Raw genomic sequence first — 27,077 nt, 5'->3', positions numbered from 1 at the left:
ACGAGTAAACAGCATATACATAGAGAACATTTTATATAAAAACAATTCACTTGAAGACTAATAACAGTCCCTCTGAGGCCCCAATTCAGTGGTCTAGCCCTACTAGTAAAGAATGTAAGCATGTGGTTTAAATTAAGCATATGCTTAGGTGCTGAATGAGTCACTGAATAATGTTCCTGAGTTCATTGAAAAATGATGGACTTTAGTGCGTGATTAAATGCTTTGTTGACATGGAGCCATAATTATCATAAACACATGTAGGAATCAAAGTTAAGGAGGAGGGTAAACATGCCTTCTGATTATATCACTGGCAGTATGACAGAAATTCATTATTTTTCAGTACATTGTGGTTGATGCTTAAAAATGCAAGTACAGAAGGAAATGTTATGATTACTAAATGTTTTATTTCTGAATCTGTTATTAATCTTCTAGCAACATTACATTTTATTTTAAAAAATAATTAACTCCTGCTAGCATGAAAATGAAGATGATAAAAATCCATACTTGAGGAGGTACATCCATATTTGTGATTTAAATATGCAGTAACAGGGTGACAAGATTCTCCTGCTTGCTTACTCTTTTAGCAGGTATTAGATTTCTGCACGGAGATGCAAGTTAATTATTGCTGAGTCACTGGGGCAGACGTATTTCCATACTAAACAGGAGATGTGGTAGCCCTCCGGCAGAGGCAGCTAGGGTTTGAGACAAGTCCTGATGGAAGGACGAGCTAGGGAATAGGTTGAAGTGCTTATAGGGCTATTTTGGAATTAACAGAGATAGTAAAACCAGACTCCAGAAGCAGGTGTCTTTCTGACTCGACAGTGAGTATGCATGTAGCTTGTGTTTGGAGTTGAGTGGGGTGACTGAGCTTTCACTCTCCAAGCTTATTCTTACCTTGATATTTCTAACACTCTAGATTCAGAAAATAAAACTTGTTTTGTAAAAGTAACAAAGATCTCATTCCACTGTGTTCCCCTTCGTCTTGTCTACTAAAAACACTTTGTAATTTGGCTTTATAGGGAAAATAGTTGCAGTGTAGGTAGGTTGACATCTTATGAATATTTTTTCAGTCTGTCAGGCCTTCAGATTAAAGGTGGAGTTATTTATATTAGTCTATACGTGGATTTTGAAGACATATGTGTTAAATGTTTAATTCAAATGTGCTTAGAGTTCAGTTAGGCAAAAAGGTCGGGGGAAAAGTGCTTGTGTGCCTGGAACAACGGGTAGGATGAGAGCCAAACATTTAGGATATTTCTCCTGAGCTAAAAGTGTGCTGTACATTTTTAATTACATGTGGGTTATTGCAGTGCCCTGGCATCAATCCCTGGAATATATAGAGTAGGCTGTAGGTTGGTATTTGTGTTTAGTGTTTGTCTGACAGCTGTTTATTTACTTTTGGAATGTCATTATGGAGGGAGTGTCCCACAAGCAATGAAAAAGAGATGCCTTGGGGTATCCGTGCTTGAGGCAATCTAATGAAATGTCTGTATGGAAGCATGTAGTCACAAGGAGAGTAATACAATCGGGGTAGAATGAAATGTGACATCTGTTTATATTTGTTACAGACTGATGGCTTAATTGGGCAGGCCAATAGCTCAGACTGTGGTTTTTCAATCAGATAAGTTCCTTTTCTTTGGAATAATTATACATTTAAGTAAGTTTTGTTATTAAAAGCAACATACAAATTCTGCTCTGTTTTACACCTGTGTAAATCTCAGATAACTACGCTGAAGTCAATAGACTCCCTCTGGAGTTACACTCATGCATCAGAGAGCGATAATTAGCTTATAGTTTATTTACAGATTTGTCTGGCCTGCTAACGTTGTGCCATATATCAGTTATTTATCTGCAAGCAGTGACTGTTTGATATGATTGGATTGCTGATACATGTACAATTATTGGATACAGGTAATATAGCTTATAAGTCATAACAGTTCAAATGTTTTAAGTTGGTTGAGTCTTTTGAGCTAACGGACAAAGAGAGGACCACTAAATACCATGGTGTTTGATTTTAATTCAGTACCTGTGTATTTCATAAAATTAGAATGGGAAACATTGCAAATACTATATCAGATTTAACGGCTGCAGGCACTTATATCATTCTCTTCTCTCACAAAATAGTATTCATTGCTAGGTACTTTATATTTCTGCAGGTAGGATGTACAGGTATTGTGGATTAAATTTCTTTGTCAGACAGGGACAGGTGTAACGTGCCATCAAAAGGTATTAGTTTCTTTTATTTCAAACTGAAAGAAGTCCCTGTTTTCTGTGAGACATTAGCACAGAGTTTGCCAGTTGCTTGGTAGTCATGTATCTTGATTTTATTGTCTCTAGAAAGCTTTGCCACATAGCTTCTGGGTTTTCCCCTTCTTCTATAGGTGCCCCACATAGCCAATGAAATACTTCTTACATACTAAGTGAGAGAGTTAGATTGGGAAAGTTTTACGGTAATATTAGAGTATAGGAAAGACCTTCATTTTCTTTACATTGTCCATCAGTGAAAGCAGTAGATTATGCTACCTAGTCAGTTTTCATTTTCTAAAAACTGGGGATGTTCCTGTTTCCAGAGCCTGCACATTTCACTTTATCCAAGCTCCCACCCAAAGATGTATTTTCCTGTTTCTATATCCAACAGCACGCTGTACACCTGAAACAGCTGCTGCAGCTAAGCCAAAATGAAGTGAAGTGGATGTTTTGATGCATTACTGAAATGATCCCTTGCACTGCCCTCCTCCCTTAGTATGTCTGTCTGTTTTTCATTTGAAAATCTGGTTATCCAATCAGATCTTCAATTCTAGAGAAGAGGGGAAGGTTTATGGATTTTATCACTCCTAGTTTTTTTGCATGGACTTATTAACCCACAGCCACTTCTATGCAGCCTTTTCTCTCATTCCCCTCACAGGAGCTAGTACTTCTCAGGAGGGCACTTGCAGTGCCAAACGTGCATAAAATCAGTAGTAAAATGTCCTGACATTTTTCACTCCATGTGTGCAGACACTGTGAGATAACCAAAGAAAGAATTATTGCTGTAAAATGAGCCATGATGCTAGTGGATGGGGAACTGGGGAGGGCGAGGCATAAGTGTCTTAAGAACCCAAATTTCCTAGTGGATTCTTAGTCTGTTGTATTAATTTAGGTGGAATAAATAGTCCAAAGGTGTTAACATAACTCAGGCATTGTCCAACATTACACAGTTTTAAACAAGGCACGGGGTTTGGTATACAGAAACCTCAGTCTGCTTAATGCCATGGCAAACACACCTTTAAACATTGTGTCCTTTTATTAAAGATAAAGAAAGGAAGGGAAAAGAGTTAAATGATTTGGCATCTAAAGTGTTAAATAATTTCAGTTTAACAACATCCCTTTTTCCCCTTTCCTTTTTTTAGAAGAAAAGCCCACTTGTTAGTCTCTTAGATAGCATCAAAGACGGTAATATCTATCCTTTTGGGAAAAAGAGAAGTTAGTTGAGATGGGCTGGAGCTGTTCTTTAGATCATAAGAATGGCCATAATGGGTCAGACCAGTGATTCTCCTAGCCTAGTGTCCTGTCTTCTGACAGTGGCCGGTGCTAGCTGCTTCAGAGAGAATGAACAGAATAGGGCAATTTATTGAGTGATCCATCCCCTGTTTTCCAGTCCCAGGTTCTGGCATCAGAGGCTTAGGGACACTCACCTTGACCTTTTTGGCTAATAGCCACTGACCGACCGATCCTCCATGAATTTATCTAATTCTTTTTTGAACCTACTTATACTTTTGGCCTTCACAACATCCCCTGGCAATGAGTTCCACAGGTTGACTTTACATTGTGTGAAGAACTTCCTTTTGTTTGTTTTAAACCTGCTGCTTATTAATTTCATTGGGCGACCCCTGGATCATGTGTTTATACGAAGTGGGTAAATAACATTTCCTTATTCGCTTCCTCCACACCATTCATGATTTTATAGATCTCTATTAAATCCCTGCTTAGTCATCTCTTTTCTAAAATGAAAAGTGCTAGTCTTTTTCATGTCTCCACACATGGAAGCTGTTCCATACCTCTAATAATTTTTTGTTGCCCTTCTCTATATTTTTTCTACTTCTAATGTATCTTTCTTTGGAGATGGTAGTCAAGATGCTGGCATTCCATGCATTTACATAGTAGCATTAAGATATTTTCTGCCTTATTATCTATCCCTTTCCTAATGTTTCCTAATATTCTAATAGATTGTTGACCGCCACAGCCCAATGAGTGGATGTTTTCAGAGAACTATCCACAATGACGCCAAGATTTTTCTTGAGTGATAAAAGCTAATATAGACCCCTTAATTTTGTATGTGTATGTAGAGTTATATTTTCTAATGTGCATTACTTTGTATTTATCAACACTGAATTTCATCTGCCATTTTGTTGCCCAGGGTCACCTAGTTTTGTGAGATCCCTTTATAACTCTTAGTTAAATCTAAAGCAGACTACAACCTTGAGTAATGATATGTCATCTGAAAATTTGCCACCTCACTGTTTGCCCCTTTTTCAAGATCACTTATTAATATATTGAACAGCACTGGTCCCAGTACAGATCCTTGGGGGACCCTATTTACTTCTCTCCATTCTGAAAACTGACCATTTATTTCTACCCTTTACTTCCTATCTTTTAACCATTTAGTGGTCCATGAGAGGACCTTGCCTCTGATCCCATGATTGCTTACTTTGCTTAAAAGACTTTGGTGAGGGACTTTGTCAAAGGCTTTCTGAACGTCTAAGTACACTAAATCCACTGGATCAACCTTCTCCACATGTTTGTTGATACCCTCAAAGATTCCTAATAGATTGGAGAGGTGTGATTTCCCTTTACAATAGCTGTGTTGACTCTTCCCCTACATATTTTATGAATCTATGTGTCTGATAATTCTGTAGTCTTTTTTTTAACTTTAAATTGAATTTAGTGATTTTTGTATTAAACTAGCATGGGTTCAGTTCCTGTTGCTACAGTTTCAAACTCAACACAGTGAAAATCACCTCTGGTGCTTTTCTCATATTTGGAGACTCCAAAAGCACAAAGACCAAGGATAGTGACCACCGACACAATCACAAGTATTAAGTTTTATCTGTACCATAAGTTTTATTAAAGCAATAAATAAAGTTACAATTACCCATGCACATATAAATCCTACAGAAACCCATGCAATGACTAAGACTGGATGTCATAGTCTTATCTCCAAAGATAAACTAGGAGCTAATGGATCTCCCAACAGACAAGCATTAACAGAGATGTGGTTGCTGCTGGGGTCTTCTCTTGGGGTCTGTGACACGGTGGACTAGGCTCAGAGGCATCTTGCTGGAGGCCTTGTGATCCTGCCACACCCGTCCTAGGAAAAGAGCAGTAGAAAATTCTTCTAAGCTGCCCCAAAAGGCTCAGGAAAACAGCCAGTCAGGGGGCGGGGGGGAAGGGAGGTGACAGGGAGGCTGGAAAGGGCTAGCCAGTCAGAGGCTAGTATAAAAGGATCTGCAGTGCAGACCAAAGTCAGTTCTTTGCTGGAGTCAGAGAAGTGCAGGTGGTGCTCCTGGCTGGCCAAAGGGACTGCAGCACCATGGACAGCTCAGTGCTGGTAGGGACTGGGAGAGCAAGAAACAGCTCCTGGGTGATAAACTGATTGGCTACAATTCTTAGCTTCAACCAATTTGCCTGTTACAGAAGTTAGGCTTACTGGCCAGTAATTGCCAGGATCACCTCAGGAAGCTTTTTGTAAAAAAATTGGGTGTTATATTAGCTATCCTTCAGTCATCTGGCACAGAGACTGATTCAAATAATATGTTACATACCACAGTTAGTTAGTTCTGCAATTTCATATTTGATTTCCTTCAGAACTCTTGGATGAATACCAGCTGATCCTGGTGACTTATTACTGTTTAATTTACCAATTTGTTACAAAACCACCTCTATTGACACCTCAATCTGGGACAACCTCTTTTTGCTGTTAAAGTCCAATACCAGGTTTGGGATTCAGCTGGAGCTGGCATTGGTAGTGATGCCATCTGGCCTCTCTGGCCCAGTCTGGTCAGGACATTTCTGTAGGTGGCCTGGGGACCAGGAGGGTGGCAACCAGTATGGTGAAGCTCACTCCAGTAGCCTATGTCTGTTCTTTCAATTCTTCTTTCTGTTTTCCCTATAAAATCTTACTTTTAAGAACCCAAAAGGGAGTGTTGCGTGGAATAGCCCATCTCCTCATTATTTTGAACACCAATTAGGCTTAATAGCCAACATATCATTAACATCTGGCTCCACATCTCCTGTTTTTAACAAGCATATTTTTTAAGATTAGTGTATTCCCTCTCCTCTTCACACCTTTTCCCCATCAATATCTGTTATAAATTATTGTAATATTTTATGAACTTTCACATACTTTTTACAGTTGAGCTCACAATTTGGGTAAATTTGCAGGCCTAGTTGACACAACAGTTCCATGGCCCATATCCGCAAAGGGATTTTAGGGGTTTAACTCTCCTTCATTTCAATGGGAGCTAGGTGTCTAAATCCCTTTGAAGATCTGCGTCCATGAGTTTAAAGGAACATGGACTCTTTTGCCTCAGAAGCATTAAGCAGACACAGTCACAAGCTGACACTGCCCCTTTAAGAAGGAGCAAGACCAATGCACCTGTCTCATCCGCTTGTTCCAATTGGGTTTACAAGAGGCACCTGCCTGTAGAGCAGTGGTGGCAACCTGTGGCTCGCACGTGGCCCGTCAGGGTAATCCACTGGCAGGCCGCGAGACAGTGTTTACGTTGACCATCCGCAGGCATGGCCGCCCGCAGCTCCCAGTGGCCGTGGTTCACTGTTCCCAACCAATGGGAACTGCAGGAAGCAGCGCAGGCCACAGGGACATTTTCCTCAAGGACTATTTGGAGAACTTGGGGAAATGAGGGGAAATTCCTGGGTTATGTTTTGAGGGGAATGTGTCATGTTCTGGGGTGTGTATAGTGTATTTGGGGAAAATGTTTGGATGGATAAGGAAAAGAGCAGGGGGCTGCCTGTGAGAGAGGCATGGTTTGTTTGTTTTTTCTTTTGTGAGGTGGGGAGAGACATGTTAGAAGCTAGGTGGATCCTAAAATGATATTGGGCCCAGTGCTCCTGTTCCAGTCCAGATATGCCCTGGATTGGTGTAATGAGATGGGAGGGGCTGCCTCTGGGAGTTACAATGAGAGTTCACAATCCTGAGAGGAAGAGTCTGGAGGGGGATGCTTAAGAAAGAGAAGCCATGGTTGTCTTGAAGCAGCAGTTGAGTGCTGCAGGGAACAAGACTGGCTCATGCAGAGACATTGACCTGTGACCCAGCTCTGGGTAGGGGTTGGGGGGGCTCCCTTACCTAAGTGGAAAGATACTGAATAGAGTTTGGGAGCTGGAGGGCCAGAGTGTGAGGACAATATAAATTGGACCCCAGGAGGGGAGTGTTTTGATTAACTTTAGGCTATGAGCTAGCATTTATTGAGCAGCCTGAGACAGGAAACTGAGGTGAGGGGTTTCTTGCAGGGCTGCCCTGAGGCCACCCGGGGAGGCTACTCATTGACATGCTCTTCCCTGTAGAGAGAACACATAAAATCCACTGCATATTTACCTTTTCCCCACCCCTCCTATTTTGCATATTTGTCAGTGGGTCACTGGACAAGTGCAAGCTAAAATAATGTCAGAGGCCCAGAAAAATAAAAGCCCTGTTCAGAAAAAGTCCATTAACTCCAGAATGAAGATCTACTCAATGAAGCTGAGAAAAAATGTGAAAACGAAAACATTTTCATTAAATACATACTCCCAGAAATCTTCATTTATTGCACTCCAGATAGCCCTGTTTTATTTCTAAAGGATAAATGACAAAGTGAAGTGCAGTATGTCAATGAGAGGGAGAGAGAAAATTTGGCATAAAATGCAGAGCAACAACTTGTATGACTGAAGTAGCACTCAACTTTTTAGCTTTCCCTTAGGTCCTTAATTCTTTTAACTAATCACTTTGTTCTTTTATCAGTAAGTGACTTTTATTGAGTTCTTTGTTAGATTCTCGAACAAGATTTCAGTAACTAGTTCTGTCCTATGGATGTGAGAAAATAAGAGGCAAGGCAGACAAAGCACAAGATTGGACCTTTTCCCAGAGAGGAGGAGCAACAGTTTTTCCTGGGTTCCTATATGGGGACATATGAAGGCTACTTCTCCTTTGATCTTGTATTGTTTGTGCTCAGGGAGTAGAAGGACAATGATGCTGTTGACATTTGCCTCTACAAAGAGGGTTGCACTGGGTGGGAGTGGGGCAAGGAACTGATGGATGGATACTGAACTGCTCTGAAGTGGCTGCATTTGTGTTTTGAGAATTAATGTTCCTACTTAAACACAAAGGTGATTTTGATCATTTTACCCTATGTGTTTTAGGAGCCCAAGTCCAGCTGACTTTAGATGTGACTTAGGCTCCTCCATGCCTACATCCATTTTGCAAATGGGACTTCGATATCTAAAGGCTTGTCTAGATGAACAATTAAACTGTGACAAACTGGGGTGTGAATTTATCCAGCACAGACCTGCTGTGACCCAAGAGTTCATGTGCATCCTGTTTCTAACCTATTAACACTTTGTTAGTGCTTTGATCCAGTCTTCTTTGAAACCAGGCTAGCTCAAATTACATTAACTGCATATGGACAAATAGACAGCAGCAGACTAGTGTGGGGTAGAATCAGACCCCAGCTTGCTGTGTTCTAATTAGTCATGTAAACAGGTGTTAAATCACTTAGGTCCAGATTTCAAAGGTTTAACTTTTTAGACACCTAAATTCTACTGATTTCAGTGGGAACTGGGCACTGAAGTACCTCTCTGAATCTGAGCTTTATCCATAGAAAACTGAAAAGCAATGCCTAAACACCTTTTAAAAAATCTGAGCCAAAGTGCCTAAATCACTTTTCTAAATGAAACTTAGGCTCTGAAGACACTTAGTTAAATTTTTCAAAGCACCTGTTTCTAAAAGCTCTTGCTTTGCAGGTACAAATCTGCATCATCCCCTGCAGGGGGCTGCTTGGGATAATGGAATTCTTTTTATGTAAGGTACGGCACTGTGCCTAACAACAATACATTCTTAAAGCTCAAAAGCGGCAGTCTCGAAGCTAAATAGCTGAATTACACCCTTATTATAAATGTGAAGCAAAATTAAAACAGCATTTAAAATGCTTTTTATTCTCTCAAATTCTTGAAGCTTGCCTGCTGCTGCTGTTCATTCCAATATGTCCAAGAAGAACACACCTACTGAGCTGCTGAATATGCTAGTTATGCCCCAATGATTAATAGATATCCAAGGAGGGCTTGATCCTTATCTGGTTGAGGTCAGTCACAAAACCCTGATTGACTTCAATGAGAGCCTGCAATATTTAACTGATAAAGAGCTGAAAACTTTAAAAGGAGTTGATTAATTTAAATGGAAGTTTGGAGCCTAACACTTCTGAACATTCAGCCCAATAACAATAGCAAGATAAGTGGAAAACCAGTAGATGAAGGATTAACAACCTCATGATATAGTACTGATTATCTTCTAGAGTAAGGGCCAGATTCCGGTTTCCAATTGTGGCTGCCTTTTGCACACTGGTGTAGTCTTGAGATTTGTATTCTCTTGCTACAAGGGATAAAGAAGTGGTATCATGGTCAATAGTTAAGCCTAGACAGAGGCATGGTGCGAGCCTCAGTAATTTGCAGGCAGAATGCCTCTGGCTACTGCTACTTGGGTGCAACCCTTTGGATTCAGAAATTTACAATAGGCCCTAAGCCTTTTGTTTCATTTTCCCTTTTTCATTTTTATCTTAACACTTTGGCACAGCCTTCAGTCATTTTTTTTTTGTCTTTAGTTGCTGCTTCCTAAATTTGACAACAAGCCTCTGATCTGAAATGAATCATTCCAGGAATGATGTAGGCACAATGTGAAACTACTCTCTATGGACTTTCACAGTGTACACGTCCTATTATGTCATTTTTCCTATGCCTAACTCCTGTTGATGTCAACTAATGCTTTGAGCTAATGTAGAGTAAGATGCTCTTGATCCTTTTTTTCAATGAGCTAAGTTTGGCCCCTATGAATTCTGTGAGTATAATCGACTTACTTATCTAAAAGCAGATTTTTATTTTTTTAAAAAGCTAGTTTGAGAGTTGGGTTTTTTAACTGATTCCAATAATATCATTTATCTTATTGAAGTACCAGGATATTTTCCTGTCATAGAGTTTTAACAGATTCCTAAAGAAATTACTAGAGTAATACGAAGAAATCAAGAAGGGAGAAGACTGTGAGAAACCATTTTGGAGGACAAGCAATGTTGGAAATAGATAATTATGCCCCCTCTGGTAAATATGAAATCTAATGTTTCCTAGAACATAACAAATGAAATGTCTTTTTTCTTTTTGAAGCTACGTTGTTTGTATTGTACTCAATATTAACTCATACAACCTTAAAAGTGAACAGGGCTCTGAGCTGAAGGGTGGAAGTTGACCTAACTGCTCATCTGTCGTCTCTTGGTTCCTACTTTTCATTTGCCCTCCTTCCCCCTGCCACATTTCGCCTTTGGAGCCCCTCCTCCTCACTCCACATATAGCTGGTTCCTCTCCAATCAAATAGAGCTATCTGCTTCCCACCTTTTGGTGCTCACTCCAGCCAGCATTGGAACATAGAATTGCTTCCTATTTCCGTACTACTTTTGTTCTGTTTACCTTGGTTGCTGCTGCTACTGTTAGCAGCCTGCCCACTTCTGGTATGAGACCGGATAGATGGCAGCAGGGAATCTGGCAAGACTTTCACAAAGATTAGAGGTGGATGGTTGCAGGAAAGTGAGGCTGAGTGGGACTGACCTCTCCAATCAGTTCTGTTTTGGCCACTTCATCCTCTATCACAGACTCTTGAGCTACAGTAAACCTGCAGAACAGACTATTCCTGGAGGTGGTAAATCGTTCCAGATTAGCCTGGGTGTTAAAAGTTAAATTGATTTTTGTTAAACCACGCAATCATAATTTCAACCTGTCTTTCCTGTGAGTTGGGACACTTCACTAGCTGTCTTTTTTTTTAAAAAAAGTATATGGTTTACTACCTGTTTAATGTGTTTGTCTATGCCTGTAGGTAAGACTTCTGAAGTAACAAAGACAGTGGGGCTTGTATTATAAATATTTAATAGTAAAATCGCAATTTTGGATCCAGAATAGTAAATACATTTTATTGTGAGGAGGAGCACCAGTGGATTTTTGACATAGTTAATTGTCTGGCAGATAGACCACATCTGCTTACCTTGACTAGCACTTCACACTTATTTACTCAAATTCTTACACTGAAATCATAGTGTCTGCTTTCATGAATAAATGCTACTCCAGGTGAATAAGGATTGCAAAATTGGGCCCTCAGCCATATTGCCCAGTGCATGATGAAGAGTGACATTATGTTTTAAGTGAACACTATTCCATCCCCAGGAATTCATTTGAAGTTCTTGATGTGATATAGGATATTGCTATCTTGAATTCAAAAACTATTTTTCTGGTGGTTAATACAGGCAAACCTACAGTGAATTACCAGTGCAGACACCAATTCCATTATGAATGAAGGTCTGAGATTGAAGCAAATTCATTCCTTCTATCGTAAGTGAAGAAGGAAAACTGGTTTTGGTTTTATATTAAACATGGAATGTCAGTCTATGTACTTGTTGTCATTGTGTGATGCCATATGCTTATAACTTGGCTATCTTTGTAAAGTGCCAAAAGCATACACTCTCTTTTTAAAAAGGATGATATAATGTGGTGAGGATAAGATGAAGTGAGTTCTAATATAAAATTCAGATCTTTCTGGTAGAAATCTATGACTGAATTAACCTGGAGTACAGATACTGGCCTCTGATATAGGCGCTATCATGTGTCAAGAAATATTTAAGTATTGTGATACACTGTTTTGTAGTGGGAAAATAATTTGTCATTTCTTCATATTACCCCTCTTTGGAGCATGAATAATTGCTGATAAGAGCCAGAATTTGTTCGCTCTGAAGTTTGATTGTAACTCAATGAAAATATATTGAAACTAACATTTTTTTGCATAAAAGATACTTTTGTCAAACATCAGGTTAGAGATATTGAAATTGCAATGTTTGCAACTGCTAACAGAGGCCATTGTGCTGAAGACGAATCCATTCAGCTGGTCCCTTGTAGATTCGGCTCTCACGTTATTTTACAAATACAATAGACACCACACTTTCTCACTCTAGTAAGCAAGAGACCTCATTGTGAATTAAGACCTTAGCCAACTCCCACTTGCATTTTTGGGTGCTTGAGAAATCTGGCACTTGATTTTTATTTATTTTTAAAAAAGGTTGAACACTAGCCCTAGATGAGAATCAGACTGAAAAGATGAAATATTTAAAACTTTTGGAAACTAACAATCTGGGGGGTGGGTGGGAACTGGCATACTAACCTACCAGCATTACGCAACTGTTTTGAGACCGTCTTAACTAGTTATGTGGCTCTGATCACCATAGCATTTGAGCACTTCACTATCTTTAATATATCTGTCCTCACTATACCTCTGTAAAGTAGAGAAATTCTGTTATCCTCCTTTCCCAGACAGTGAACTGAGGTACAGAGAGGCTAAGTGACTTGTCAGAGTCTTGTCCGTGGTCACACAAGAAGTCTGTGATGTAACAGGGATTGGAACCTAAAGCTCTAACCTCTGGACTCTGCTTTCTCACTGCCAATGAAGTTGCCAGTTATTAGTGCAAATTGAGATGATGCTTTGAGATGTGAACAATCTGAATTATGGTAATTAACACATTACACACAGATAATGGAACAAAAATTAGATGATAGCAACTTTCAGTATATACTGACCAAGGCTAGATTTAAATGCTCTAGTCCTAAACTCCAGAGCTAATTGCTTTATCCTACAAATATATTTCATTGACTTTCATGTCAAGCTGCCATCTGCTGTTTTTTGGAAAAACTGAGGAAATATAGGTCCTTGAATGTCCATGACTACTTTTTTGGTGGAACTGAAGGGGGAGAATCAAACTTATATGGTATCCGAGATGGGCATAGAGGGCGAAAATTGGATGTGAGTCATGAGCTAAGATTCACAAAAGGTGGTGTGACCTGACCCAGGGTTTGGTTGAGGCTCCTCACTGATAAATACTGGGCTACTTTCATCACTGACCTGTAGTCATTGAAATTTACCAAAGAAATATTTAGTTCAATAGCTCTCTTGTACAAGTAGAGTCTCTTGGGATTCACTGTGTGTTATTTATGTATTCCATGCATGGTGGTGTGTACAAAATGCATCCCCTAATGTCTGGTAAGTATGCCCAGTTGCAGGCAGCAGCTACATGAAAAATGTATGGGCTCAACTGAACAAAAAGACAAATATAATAGAAAAATAAACTGTCAGCTGAGCTATAAATACAACCTTTTCATAACTATGAGGAACAGAAACAATTGTTCCAAGTCTGCATGTAGGAGTGAAAAAGAATCTACTAGCTAATGTTTCATTTAAGTAAAGACAAAGAAAAACAAGCAAAGCATTGAGACTTTCTCGCACAGTTTCAAGTACAGTATCAATGGCATGTTGGGCATTTTACCACAGTTCATATATTTGGGAAAAATACCTTGCTTCCTGAGAAGAAAAGTATTATTTACAAGCATAGCCTGTTATTTCTACTTCTAAATCAGTATGGTTTGCGTAATAGCTCTAATTAAAGGAAAAAACCTGAACATTTATGAAAGATCTCATAGCAATTGTGCATGCAGATATGTGAAAGTTACTTTTAACCATAGCCTGCATACAGTAAAGTAAATTTGTCCTGGTGTCACTTTTTTAATGTTTGTGGTATGGTTGCTCTTCACCACTTATAAATAATACTTTTTCATCTTATTTTTTCCTAAGCAGGTATATTGATTTTAAAAATTATAAAAGTTTAGTAATATTTACTTCATATCTGAGATTCTTAATTGAATGGGGAGGCATCTTCTTCTGGTAAAAGAAAATAAGGGTCGTGGAGAAGCAAACAAACATTCTCCCCATTACTGCATGGTAAACAGGGTAGCATATCCACACTGAAAGAGAAAATGGGTCCGTGTGGAGTAGAAAGGGGGCTAAACAGAATTTTTTTCATCCTTCACCCCTAAAAATCCAGAAGTGTTTAGGCTAAGGGTACGGCTTAGGAGCTCTGCTGACCATCATGGTTGCCCATCACAGGCTGTTTGATCTTCAAGGAAAAGATCTCCATGGGATCATGGAATGTATCAGAATTCTGAAAACTGCTAATAATACATAGCTCATATGTAGCACGTTTCATCCACAGACTTCAGTGTGTTTTATTAAGTATCATTATCCCCATTTTATAGCTGCAGCCCACAACAGGACTTGTCATGCTTCTGCATCTCAGGGTTGGATGCGCTGCAAAGTGGTATGGAGAAGTCTCTTTGCACGACTGCCTGGAATCTACAGGGGTTGGGTTCTTGAGCTGCAGACTTGTGTGCCCCACTGTTGTCCACCTTATACCCTGGCCAATCCTACGAATATATATAGGGAGAATATTCACACTGTGTGAGTAACTGCTCAGCAATAGGAGTTAGGAGACAATAATCTGGCCCTATATCGATCCATACGTGCTTTAAAAGAGCAGAGGAATGTGCATAAAATGACTGACCCTACAGATGGCAAAGAAAATTTTGGATGATTGAACTGTTTTTCTTTGTGGGGGATAAAAAGAAAAATGTATGGTTTCATAAACTTTATTAAGGTAGCCCAATCATTCTGATGTAGCTTAAATTGAATAAAGAAATGTGTGAAGTTTGCCTGTAGAAGAAAGGCACTAATTTAAAAGAACTTTCAAATAAGAAACCTAGTCCACCGCTATATCCTGTGGAAGCTGTGCAGTGCCGAAGGGCAGAGTTTTCAAAGGGAGCAGTGGACCACAATCAACACTAGGTTTTTAAATATGATTGGGTGATGAGCTTTCTAGCAAATCTGGCCCCGAGTTAGGGTGAGCAGGTCGGAAACCAGAATTTCCATTCTGCATAAATGTTTGATATTTCTAAACTTGTTTTCCTTACACATTGGAACAAAAAGCTGTCATTTCAAAATCACCTTCAAAATGTAAACTCTGAATAAATTCAGTTTGGAATTATTAAAACTAAGTGTTAATAATATCATTAGTTTCATTTTGATAACATAAAGATGTTTTGTTTCAATAATAAAATTAATACAAAAAAAGTCAAAACAAAACACTCTTTATCCAGATTAAACATTTTGACATTTTCTAAATGAAATTAGAAAGCTGAAATTATTTGTTTTGACTTTTCCCAATGAATCTTACGGAAATTGACACTTCTAGATTTCAACCAAAATAAATTTTCTGACTTGTTGTTCTGAGGTGTGGTGGTTTTTTGTTTTGTTTTTGCAGCTCTATTGTGGAGTCTAAAAGGGAGCTTTTGTGTATGCTAAGTACTTGAAAATCTTGCGTTTATAACTAAAAGAAGCAGCAGCCTGAAGTCATTGAGCCAAAACATTGGCTGGTGTAAATTGGGTAGTTAGGCTGACTTGTATCAGCTGAGGATCTAACCCATTATTCTCGTCCCAGTTTCCATTTTGGAGGCTGGAAAAAAGAGTAAGAAAAGGATTTGTGTCCTAAAAAGTAGAGGGTCTGAAACAAAAATAAAAAGCAAGAGGGGAGAAGGGCTGATGCTGCAATACAGCAACTGAATGTGAGAAGCAGTGCGTTCTGAGTGATGGGTTAGTTTTAAAAAAACAACAAACCCAGCCTAGAAGATGAATTGCTGAACCTATCCAATTATCTGCCTATGACCATGCAAGAGAGTTATTCCAGTCTAGAGCGGGATTAACTCTTGCTTGCTCTATGGCTCAGGGAGAGAAGAACCTGAATATTGGGAGTGTAGGAGGTTGCTAACTCAATTGTATGATTTTTTTTTTTTGTACTTCTGTGTGGCTTATCAGTAACCCAGCTCCTCAATGAAGAGTTTTATCTACTTGCCAACCTTAATTTAAAATAGGATGACCACTTCTAAAGTTAGGTTCCACAGGATTTTTAGTTACTGCAAGGTCCAAAAGGTGACAAATGCTTTTGTATTTCAGTGCGAGCTATAGATACTATTTTGCTTAACTGTGTATTGAGCTGCTGACTCTGGGAGGCAGAAGAATTGTCAATCTTTCTAAACTAGTTGGACCAAAAAAGTAAAAAGTTTGGTTGCAAATTAAACTGTAACGTGCAGGCTGTTTGACTGGTGTACAGTAGTTAGAATTGTCAACTTGTTTTAGTATCTTTTGATGATTTTTGGCAGATATCAGGTGAAAAAGTTTAAAATATTTTTCTGATGACAAAAATAGCTACAGATTCCAGTTGGTCAGATTGTACTGACAAAGAATGAATAATCAAGATTGTGTAAATCTCATGTTGGATATATTTTTACAAAATATTCTCCTGTTTTATCTCATTCAAATTATTTGGGTGAATTATGTTAGATACTAGCTCAAATTAAGTATTTAATTTGTATAAATTCTCTGGAAGGTGTCTATTTCCATTTCACAAAACATGGGTAAAGAAAAGTATATTGCCAATAAGATACAGAATTTGCTGATGTAATATTTTATTTTTAAAAAGTTTGCTTGTAATTTTGGAAATCTTCATATTGCATAAGAGAAGCCTGCCCACTAGGCCAATGTAGCTGGGCCACCCAGATGATGCTTAGCACAGGGCTTCCCCATGTGATGTGTCATCACCCCCATTTCACAGAGGGGGAAATTGAGGCACAGAGCAGGTGAGGGGCTGGCCCAGTGGGTGCCCGAGCCAGTGTTCAGTGCTCCTGGCTCCCAGACCTGTGCTTAGACAAACACCCACCCCCTTGGCACTCGCTGGGTGGGCTGGCAAAGGGGATGCGGCAGGACAGCTGCAGCCCCTAGTACGAACATTGAACTATGTAACCTAAATTTGACAGCGATAAGATTAATAGTTGTGACCATTTTCATCTAAAATACTGTCTTTCTGAAGTAATGGGGCTACTAAAATACTTCAGCAGATGGTTTAACTACGCTTTGCTCACACTGCAAATGTTTTGTTCTTTGGCACTTGATGTTGTGCTGGGGGGTGAGACTTCTGGAAAACAAACCAAAGTTTTCTATCATAAGTTAAAACTACACTATATCCTGCTGCTTAGATTCTAAGCTCCTTGGGGTAGGGGCCAACTTACAGTTCTGTGTTTTGTATGGCATGTAGCACAATGGGGTCGTGGTCCATGACTAGGACTTGTATGCAGTAATACAAATTAATAATAATACCCTATTGCATGTATTGTGTACTGAATGTGTTTGGTAATATGTTGCAGCTATTATAATTTTATACTGAATTATTAATATCAATAATTTTTATACACATTCACCCTTTATTTGGTTAATCTAAAATATGATAGGAGCAAATTATATTTTCTTTAATATTAGAGCCCCATGTTGCATATGTTTGGAAAGAAATGCAACACTGCTGTTTTTGGAAACTGCTTTTGTATACTTTACTAATAAAACCAATAGATTGAAACTGATATATTTGGAAAACGCTTGAGTATTTCCTATATGAAGTTGTCATCATGAGGGACTTCAATAAATGGATCTGCTATTGAAAGCTGTCATAGCTAGTGTTATAATTATAGCCATGTACTATAAATTAAGTATTTGCTGCAGTTAACACTGCTTGTTTGTATGTTGTGAACTTTCATGAATGTTTGTAAAAATAATATAGGAAGAGACACAAGCATGCTAATGATAGAAATGAAACCATTATTTGGCAGTCATGTTCAAAATTGTGGCAAAAGGAATGAGAAGGCCATAATTAAGTGAACATATTAACTCTAAGACTACTTGTTAGCTTGTTGATTTGGTCAGAGACTCCCTGTTAACGGGAAACAGGGTTTGAAGCATATTCTAGACATGCTGGTTTCTTTTTTGTTGCTTGATTTCTCTGCAATTCTATGTCTATCTTGGCTTCCCTATTGGACCTAACCATAAGGAGGAAGATGCATATGACTGGTGTCTAGGAAATTAGCCTGTTTAAAAATGTGATCTAATACAAAAACAAATACTGAGAGCAGTGGTATTAAAATTAAGGGCCAAGTCATGCAAGCTGCTGAGTGTTAGTGTAGGTCTCACAGTATTAGCATGAGAGAGACTATGCAGATGTGGTGATGCAATATTCATAATGGAGTGGCTTTGGTAATATCTATTTTAAGGCCCTAAACAGGCCCAGTGTTAATTTTATGTTTCCCTAATCCTGAGTTGAGTGCTTGTGCAACGTACATGTCAGGGTGTGTTGTGTCCCCCTTTATGCTAGGGTTGTGAACCCTCTGGGATTGTCCTGGAGTCTCCAGGAATTAAAGATTAATCATTAATTAAAGATTGTCATGTGATGAAACTTCCAGGAATACATCCAACCAAAATTGGCAACTTCTAGTTTGTACCTGTCTGCCCAGGATGTGACAGTTATAGCTTTCTGCATGGGAGCCTGGCTCTTAAAACGAACACTCATCCTTTTTGGTTTAGGAGGGTCTCAATTCAGTCCTTGGGTGACTGCTGAAATGGTAACCTCTGTACTACTTGGACAGTTGACAAAAGTGCTGTATCTTCTGACAAACCTGACCTGAGTGCTTATTAAACATTATGTGAGTGTATTCCGTGAAGCACTCCTTCTCTGTTCCTATCAACTTCAATGAGAATTGAGAGCACTCCTCATCTTGCAAGATTGAGCCCAGTGGGATTAAAGTCCCTGGCCGTACAATATAAATCAAAGGTCCAAATCACTATTGGCCATGAAAATTCCTGCTGCATTATTTTACACACTGTTCTAATAATACATGTGAAGTAAATGGGTAATGTAACTTGGCCTAAACCAGATTCCTCCAGCGGCTTTGACTGGGTAAGACATACTTTGCTTCCTGTCCTAGACAGGATTGTAGTGTAGCTGTGTCCTGTTAACTTGCTACATTGTGTCCCCGAGGACATTCCTGTAGGGAGTAGGTGAAAGTAATGCTTGTGTATGGTATAATCTGTAAAGCTCTTATCCACCCAACACTAGTGGTTTACATCTCCACAACCTATCCTTCCACTTCCTCCCAGCACCTGTTAGCTTCCCAATCATCCATACACAGGATTTCACTTTCAAAGGTAGGTAAATATTATTATCCCCACTTTGCACAAGGGAAAAATGACCCACAGAGAGGCTGGTGATTTAACTGAAGTCCAACAATGAACCAGCTGCAAATCCCTTAAAATAATCTACGTGTGTTTTGTTTTTTTACTCCCTTTCCTCCATTGTAGTCCTTATAAAGGCAATTTTAAAGCAAAGTCAGTATAAACTAATTCATTGACCTCCCTTAAATGACAAGTATGCAATAAATTAAAAAACTCGTACAAAATTTCTTTCTGGTGCATTAATTCTTGCAAATAGAACTAAGTCAAACTGCAATTATTTTCCAGACAAACAGAAATAAATTTACACCTGTTTGCTTTGTAGGTTTGAGGTTGAGCTCTCATTAATAAGAGGGACATTGCCGTCTAGATCATATAGAGAGATGGATATGGAAATAAGTCAAACCTCTCTTTTACTTGAATCAGATTTGATTTTTTTAGTAAACAAGCCTACAAAATTAGGCCTCTATTGATATGCTAATAAGTAAGAAAAAAATAACTGTGTTCCTTTCTGGATCACAAAATAGCACTAGAGAAGTAAGCCGAATCTTTTTTTTTTTTTTTTTTTTTTGCACTCATCCTTCGAGGTGCATCATCAGTTACCATGATGTGGGCACGTCACAGGATTTTGTTTATCAGTCAAATTTCAACTAAATTAGATAAGATTATTCAACCTGAACATCTACAAAATTAGGTCCTATTGATAAAACAGTACAGAAATACAAATGTTACTTTCTGTTACACAGTTTAATGCCAAATTATCATATTAACTAAAAATTTTCATTTAAAATTCATGTGTAATCAAACCAGATCTGCGCTTGAATCATTCATTTTTTCCGTGTTGCTTTTTTCTCTTTCTCTTTGCTTAAATTGACTGTTCAGACATTCAAGCACTATGTCATTTATTACATACTTGTCATTTAAGAGGGCTTGATGACTTAGTTGATACTGACTTCGCTTTAATTACAAGGGAGATTTTTCTTACCACCATTTTAAAAAAAACTGTCAGGGAAAATAAATTAAACAATGCATTCTAAAGAAAATTTTCTGAGTATGAGGCATTATTTTCTTTCCGGTCTGTGTTTGGTCTAGCTGTGTGTGGGGAGGGAAAAATAGATTCATGTCCCCACAGATGTTTGCTTTTTAATCTCCAGATGACTAACATCAGTCTCTCTCAATCCTAACTTAGAAGTTTTACAATAACGGTTCAAGTCAGAGGAGAACAGTGTTTCTGTAGATACATCTTAAATTTCCATATTCCCTATGCATAATGTACAGCCAAAGTGAAACTCACAACTGGTTTGAAATGGATAGATGAACTCAATGAGCAAGCTGTATATAGAAGGAATTCATAATTTGGTTCAAACATGGTGTGATAGAGTCGGATTTTGGGTTCAGCATGGGGATTCATTGAAAGTTATAGCGTTGTCTTTAAAATTGATTTTAAAGTGTCCGCTGATGTTTGTAGACTGACTTTTTAGAAATAATGTCATCTATTATATTATGTATACACATTGCTATGTTGAGATGAGACCCAATAAATTGCCTGCATCATTTTGATATCTATCATGTATCAAAATTATTTGGTTCCGGACAATAAATATCCAGATAAGAATCCCAGACTCCTTTAGATACTTTGTACTATGTGTGTTTAGTACTACTTTCTTGCAATAATTCAATTCCATTTAGCTTAGAGGGGGGACGGATAGCTCAGTGGTTTGCACATTCGCCTGTGTAAGGGGGCAACAGTCCCCTTACTAACATTCAGTGGGGGTGTTTTAGTTGCTAGCTCCCAGTACTAAAAAGGGGGAAGGGTCGATGGGGAATCAGGACCCTGAGACTGACAGCCCCCAGGAACAATGGGGAGAGGCCAATGTTCCAGGTGAGCCTGAATGACAGGGCGGGCAAGCTAATCAGGGAGTCAGCGGGTCAGGGAGGTCCTGTCCTCCGTGTGAGCTAGACTTGACTGGTCAGACAGAGTGGGGCTGAGCTAAGGAGAAAGTAGGGGCCCAACCTGAGCTGGGGAGCAGAGCTGTGCCAGATCCAGAGGGACCAGAAAAGCAGCCCAGAGAGAGCAGACCCTGTCCTGGGAGCAGAGCTGCAGCCCCAAAGCCAGAGGCACAGCCCAGAGAGAGCAGACTTGCCCTGGGAGGAGAGCTGCAGCAACCAGAGCCAGAGGGGCCAGAAAAGCAGGTCAGTGCTGGGAGCAGAGTCACAGAAGCAGCCTGCAGAGTAGACCAGTCCTGGGAGCAGAGCTGCAGCAACCAGAGGCAGAGGGGCCAAAGAAGTAGCCTAGGGAGCTGAAGGCAGAGCAGCAGCAGCAGCAGTGCAGAGACAGAGTGGTGGAGCTGGAGCTGGGCCTGGAGCAGTCCGGAGCTGGGTGCGGTGAGCAGCTGGGGAGAGCGACAGGGACCCTGGGCAGCAGGCCCAGCACAGGGAGACGCCTCAGCCAAGAGGCTCTGCAGGCCAGGCTTGGATCGTAACCCCGACAGGGCAAGGGCGACACTGGGAAGAAGGGTCCTACCACTTAAAGCCTGAGAGCGTGTGGCCACCACCAGAGCGAGTGTCCAACCCACAGCTTCCCTACAGCAAAGCCAGGGCCTGAGAAGAAGGCCTGGGACTTACAAGGAACAGACTGTGAACTGCCCTGACATTCCAGAGACACTGTTTGTGATGTTCCCTGCCACAGAGTGGGCTGATGTGTTTCCTTTAACCTTTCCTATGTTTCCTTACTCTTTTTAAAATTAATTGTTGATTAAATAACTTGCATTTGCTTTAAATTGTATGTAATGGTCAGTGGGTCACAGAAGTGCCCATTGCAGGGAGAGTACCCCGGAGTGGGGACACCCTAGCCCCTGTCCTAGGTGACCACAGCAGGGTTGGGGGTACCTTCCAACCATGATAGTCTATGAATTTTGTGAGGCAGGGAAATAATTTTGGTCTCGTTACCAATATCTTGTTGGAATGACAAGTTCATCTAACACAATTTTCTAAGCAACCTATACTGATTCGTAACTAGTTGTTTTGTTTTTAAATCAGCTGTTTCAGATTTTGACATATTTGGGTAAGTTGTTCATGGGGTCACTTTTTAATATGATTGAGTTGATATAAACTAGTGTAAGAAGACAAACTTCACTGACCCTAATGGTTACATCAGGGTTTAAACTAATCTTTCACCTACATGGCTCACACTGTTGGTAAAATGCTAGCCTTAATGAAGTCGGTGACAAACTCAGACTTGAGAGGGCCAGGATTATGCACATGTTTAAAACCCAATTGGAGGGAATGTTCCCATTGGCTTCCACTGAACTTTTTACAAGAGTGAAGTTACTCAAGACCATGAGGGTTTGCTACACAGAGCCCTCTGAATCCGTACGATACTTGAGGCCATCTGGCTTCTGTTGAATTAACGGGAACTTTCCCACTGAAATTTCATGCAAGTAAGGGTGTGTGGGCCTGATCCTAAGCCCATTAACATCAGTGGGAATCTTTCACAAACTCCAAGGCCCTGTGTAAGGTGGTTGCGTTTTTTCCACTTCCATCATACTGGGACAAATCCCACTCACTTTACTAACTCAAGCATTGTCCCTACACCATAGAATTCAGTGGAAGTTTTGCAAGTGACTTCAGTGGAAACAGGACCAAGTCCATGTGGGCAGGATTTGGCCCAATGACATCTGCTACAGCTCCCAAAAACTATTGGGTCTCTGTAATGTTTCTAAAACCACATAAATGATTTCCAGTAAAACAAGAGATCATAGTCATGGAAAATAACCAGGACTCTATCTTTCACCTCTTCCAAGTGCAGATGACTCTCTACTGTTTAAAGAAACCTCAATATAATAATATACAATTGAATAGCATCTTTGCTTGGGAATCTAAAAATGGTCTACAGACATTGGATCCAACACTGGAATTCTTATGCAAGAAAGCAGTTGCAATGATGTCAATAGGACTAATTGTGTGTTTTAAGGATTAGTCATTTTTAAGGATTGCAGGGTCAAACTGGCAAATTATTTAATCAGTCCACCACATGCACGTGCACGTGCACACATGCATTGCTGTGCCCATTTTATAGAGAGGTAAACTAAAACAAGTAAGTTATGTGATTTGCCAAAGGCTACACAACTCAGTAGGGGAGTTTGGAAGTGTCTTGTGTTCCTGTTTCTTGCTCTAGTTAGACAATACCCCTTCCATTTACAAATCTAGTTTTTCCTACTGTTGTGCTGTACAGGTCACACTTTATAACATACTTTTTAAAAGTTAAAATACCCTGTGAGAGTGGAGGGGAAGAGGTACCTCTTAAAACACTAAATTTCTGAACTGAAAAAGACAAAGATGAAGCTGCTAATGAGCAATTTGACTTAATAGCACTATTCATGTTGCTTATTCACCCGCTCTCTCCACCCTCTTACACAATGAAGGCTTGTGACATCTGAAAATGGGTATTAACAGACATTCAAAGCAGCTTTCAGAGCCAATTTATAGCAAAGGGGGTCACCACTCCTCTTTCAGCATCAAGGTGGAAGGAGCAGGGAAGCAGCCAAATCAGGAGATCTAATTCTCCTCACAAAAAAAAAAATGCTTTGGAATGTAGCTGAGCGAGCCAGAGGAAGAGCAGGAGAGATAGAAAGGGCACGTTTCTGGACTTGCCTTCCAAAACCTAGGGAAGGGAAACAAGAGAGATCCACCCACTCTTCTCTACAAAGTAGGGAGGAGAGAAGAACATCAATTGCCAGGTTGTGTTTTAATACTCCCTCTGGCTCTGAGTGACTTCAGAGTATTCTCCAGGGCTGTCTCAAGTTACCCTAAGGAAGCATTTATCTCCTCCTCACACTGAGCAGGAGAGGGTTTGGGATGGTGGCAGAAAAACAACCTACAATGCAAGTTTGGAGCAAGCTTAGTTTGCAGTTGATGGGAGAGTGTAGAGGTAAAGCCACTGGTGGGTGAACAAATGGTTATGAAGCTAGTATGGCTGGTCCTCAGTTTGGTTAATTTAAAATGTTCTTATATCAGCAATCATTAATAACAATCACAGATTTGACAGTGTGACTATATGAAATGGTTGCAATTCAGGCTGTAACAAAGGGAGGAAAAGGAACAAAGGAGTCGAGAGTATGGAGCACTTCTGAAAGGGGACATGAGCGATGGAGAGAACAAATCAAGATGAAGTTGTGGAATGGTGCAACAGCCTTTCTAGCTCAGTACTGTTTTATCTTCATAGAAATTACAACACCAGATTGAACCAATTGGTTTATGGAACTAGATCAACTTTCCGCAACTGGTACCAGATGCTGCACGAGAAAGTAGATTTTAATCCTAATGCAGGAGGTTATTTATTAGTGTCCTAGCAAGAGTACAGTGTTCAGAACCTAATTCTTATCCTTATTTTTATGGAGACCAAAGTAGCCGCTATATTATTCCTAGCTTGTCTCCTGTATTCTCCAATTGAGGTAATCCACATAACCTATCATGACACATGTTCTTCTTCTGAAGGCTGTTTGTAAGGCAGCATCCGTGGGTCTGTTTGCAGGGCTGTCATGACTGTGGATTCTGAATCTATTATGTTTTATTACATACTTTTAGTAGGAATTATGACTTTCCTTAAGTCGAAAGTCAAGAACTTCAAGCACAGAAATAAATAATGCTTAGAACCTTAGTATGTACAGATTAAAAAAATTGGTAAATGTAATTATTCCCACTTCACTGCTAGGGAAACTAAAGAATAGAAAAGCTAGGTTCACACAGCAAGTCAGTGGTATAGCCAGGAATAATATCCAGGTGTCCTGACTCCAAGTCTCATTCTGGTGCTACATTACTTTTCCCAATTATTGTACTTGTGGTCAGCATAGAGCATTAGGATGTGTGAGGTGCAGTGTATGTATGGTACTTAAATAGGGAGGACCCCTTGGTTTACTGATGGAAATGTATAGGACATACATCTTTCAAAGTGTAAGTTCCCTTAGGCACCATCATTTGCTGCCATATTTGGATCATTATGATGCAACAAAAAAAATACTATTCCTAGTTTAAGAACTACCAACAAATCAGGAGTTCACAGACAGCATTTGCAGTTTGCTGACAGCATTTGCAGCTCTGTTGGGAAGTTCTGCTATGGAGAAAGCCACTCAAGGAGAAGGCAAAAATCAAACCCACTAGAAAATATATGTTCCACTGACTTTCAGTGGGACTTGTGGTCCTAAGTTACTTAGGCTGGGTTTTTAAAAGGGCCGTATGGATTTTAGGCACCCACATCCTATAGAAAACTAATGGGAACAGGCACTTAATTCCTGTAGGCTTCTTTGAAAATTTTTGAAGACTCTGTGGCTCAAAAGTTTGTCTCTCTCACACCAACAGAAGTTGGTCAAATAAAATACATTACCTCTCCCATCTGGTCTCTCTAAATCCTGGGACCAACATTACTACAAATACATTGCACACAATTTGAAGCCTTTGGCACATTTGAAAATTCCACCCTACGTTCCTAAACATGAAATTAGAAACCTAGCTTTAGGCATCCAGGTTTGAAAAAAAAAATGTCCCATGTTCCCTCTCTGAAATGCAATAGAGTTCTGTTTTTAAATTTGGAATCCTTGTCATAATCCCTTGGAGAGCAGGGTAGTCCAACCTTGCCTTGAGTTTTTGTTGTGTATATTGAGTTCTTGTTGATAGGAGTATTATATATAGTAGCAATCTGACATGAAGGATGTAGTAGCTGATTTTATCCCCTGTACTTTTCAGACTGTACTTTCCAACTCCTTGCCCTGCAGCATTCTTTGTGCTGCCTGGGAAGCATGCATGTGCGGATACTTTCATGGAGTTGCCTCAAAGTCCATCCTGACTATGAGCTTTGACTCAACATTTTCCTGTGCTCCTGCATCTAATTATTACAGGAAGTCTGGAGAGATTAATATCCAGGTAGGATCTAAATTATTCAACAACCCTGGTACCTAGCATCCTGAAAACCTCTATAGCTTTTAACAAGAATGAGACTGCAATACAACTGTCTCTTTCTCCGTCCAGCAAAAGTCTGCCAACACTATTCAGTGAGTAGACAAAGTACTTTTGCTTCAAAATGGGGAAAAATTATTCCTAGCAGTTTGAATTTGCCTGTGAGAGGAAGTTCTTTACTGGGATGTACCTTACCCTGGGCTGTGTAAATTGAAGATGCTTCTGAAGGCTCTGCTGTGCTGTTGCCTTGTCCTTCTTTCTCAGTGTGAATCTCCTCTGTTCTCAGGCAGAAGAGGAAAGTATGTATCCTCTCCTATTTGAAAACATTGTATATGTATGAATGGGAGAAGGGAGGCTTCTGCTATGGGAAATACAGATGGAGAGAGGCTAAGGATGTAAATCAGTCCTGAGAGAGCGGGAAAATGGCACTTAGGTAAATGTGAAGTGGTCTGTCATTTGCCCCTGCGAGTGGAAAAAAGAAATTTCTAACCAACTTTTATTCCTTTAATAAACTGCAGGTAGCAGTTAGAACATCCTTTCAGCTTCCTAAAAACCAGTAGGGATGCTGGGATTATGATTTCTGCACTTTTCTCATGACCCATGTATTTCCTTACCACTTTGTACCTGATAGTTTATGATCTAGAAAAACTGCATTATTATGGTACTGACTATAGAAAATGTTAGCACAATATAACCTGTATTAGTCTGTAAATTAGCCACATTATTTTTCAGAAAGCCCGTTCATGAAATAGCTTTATTTTTATCATTGACTTTGGTGCTGATCTTGATATCAGATATAACTTGAGAGGAATGTAATTTGATTTTTAAAAATAATAATGTTTTGTAATCCAAAACATACTAAAGAATTCTCTAGTGTTTTGTATACCAGACACTTATTTTCCCCATCTTTTTCTTGCATATAACAAAA

General features: G+C 39.6%; 1 protein-coding gene across 6 annotated transcripts in view; it reads left to right on the top strand.

Annotated features, from left to right (window-relative positions):
• The window catches only part of CNTNAP2 (contactin associated protein 2), a 1,669,434-nt gene that overhangs the window by 9,088 nt on the left and 1,633,269 nt on the right, over positions 1 to 27,077 (top strand). The window lies entirely within an intron of this gene.

Source organism: Lepidochelys kempii, chromosome 2, assembly GCF_965140285.1.
Source record: "Lepidochelys kempii isolate rLepKem1 chromosome 2, rLepKem1.hap1, whole genome shotgun sequence".
Lineage (NCBI taxonomy): Eukaryota > Metazoa > Chordata > Testudines > Cheloniidae > Lepidochelys > Lepidochelys kempii.
Note: the sequence above shows the minus strand (reverse complement) of the source record. Positions and strands in the feature narration are given on the sequence as shown.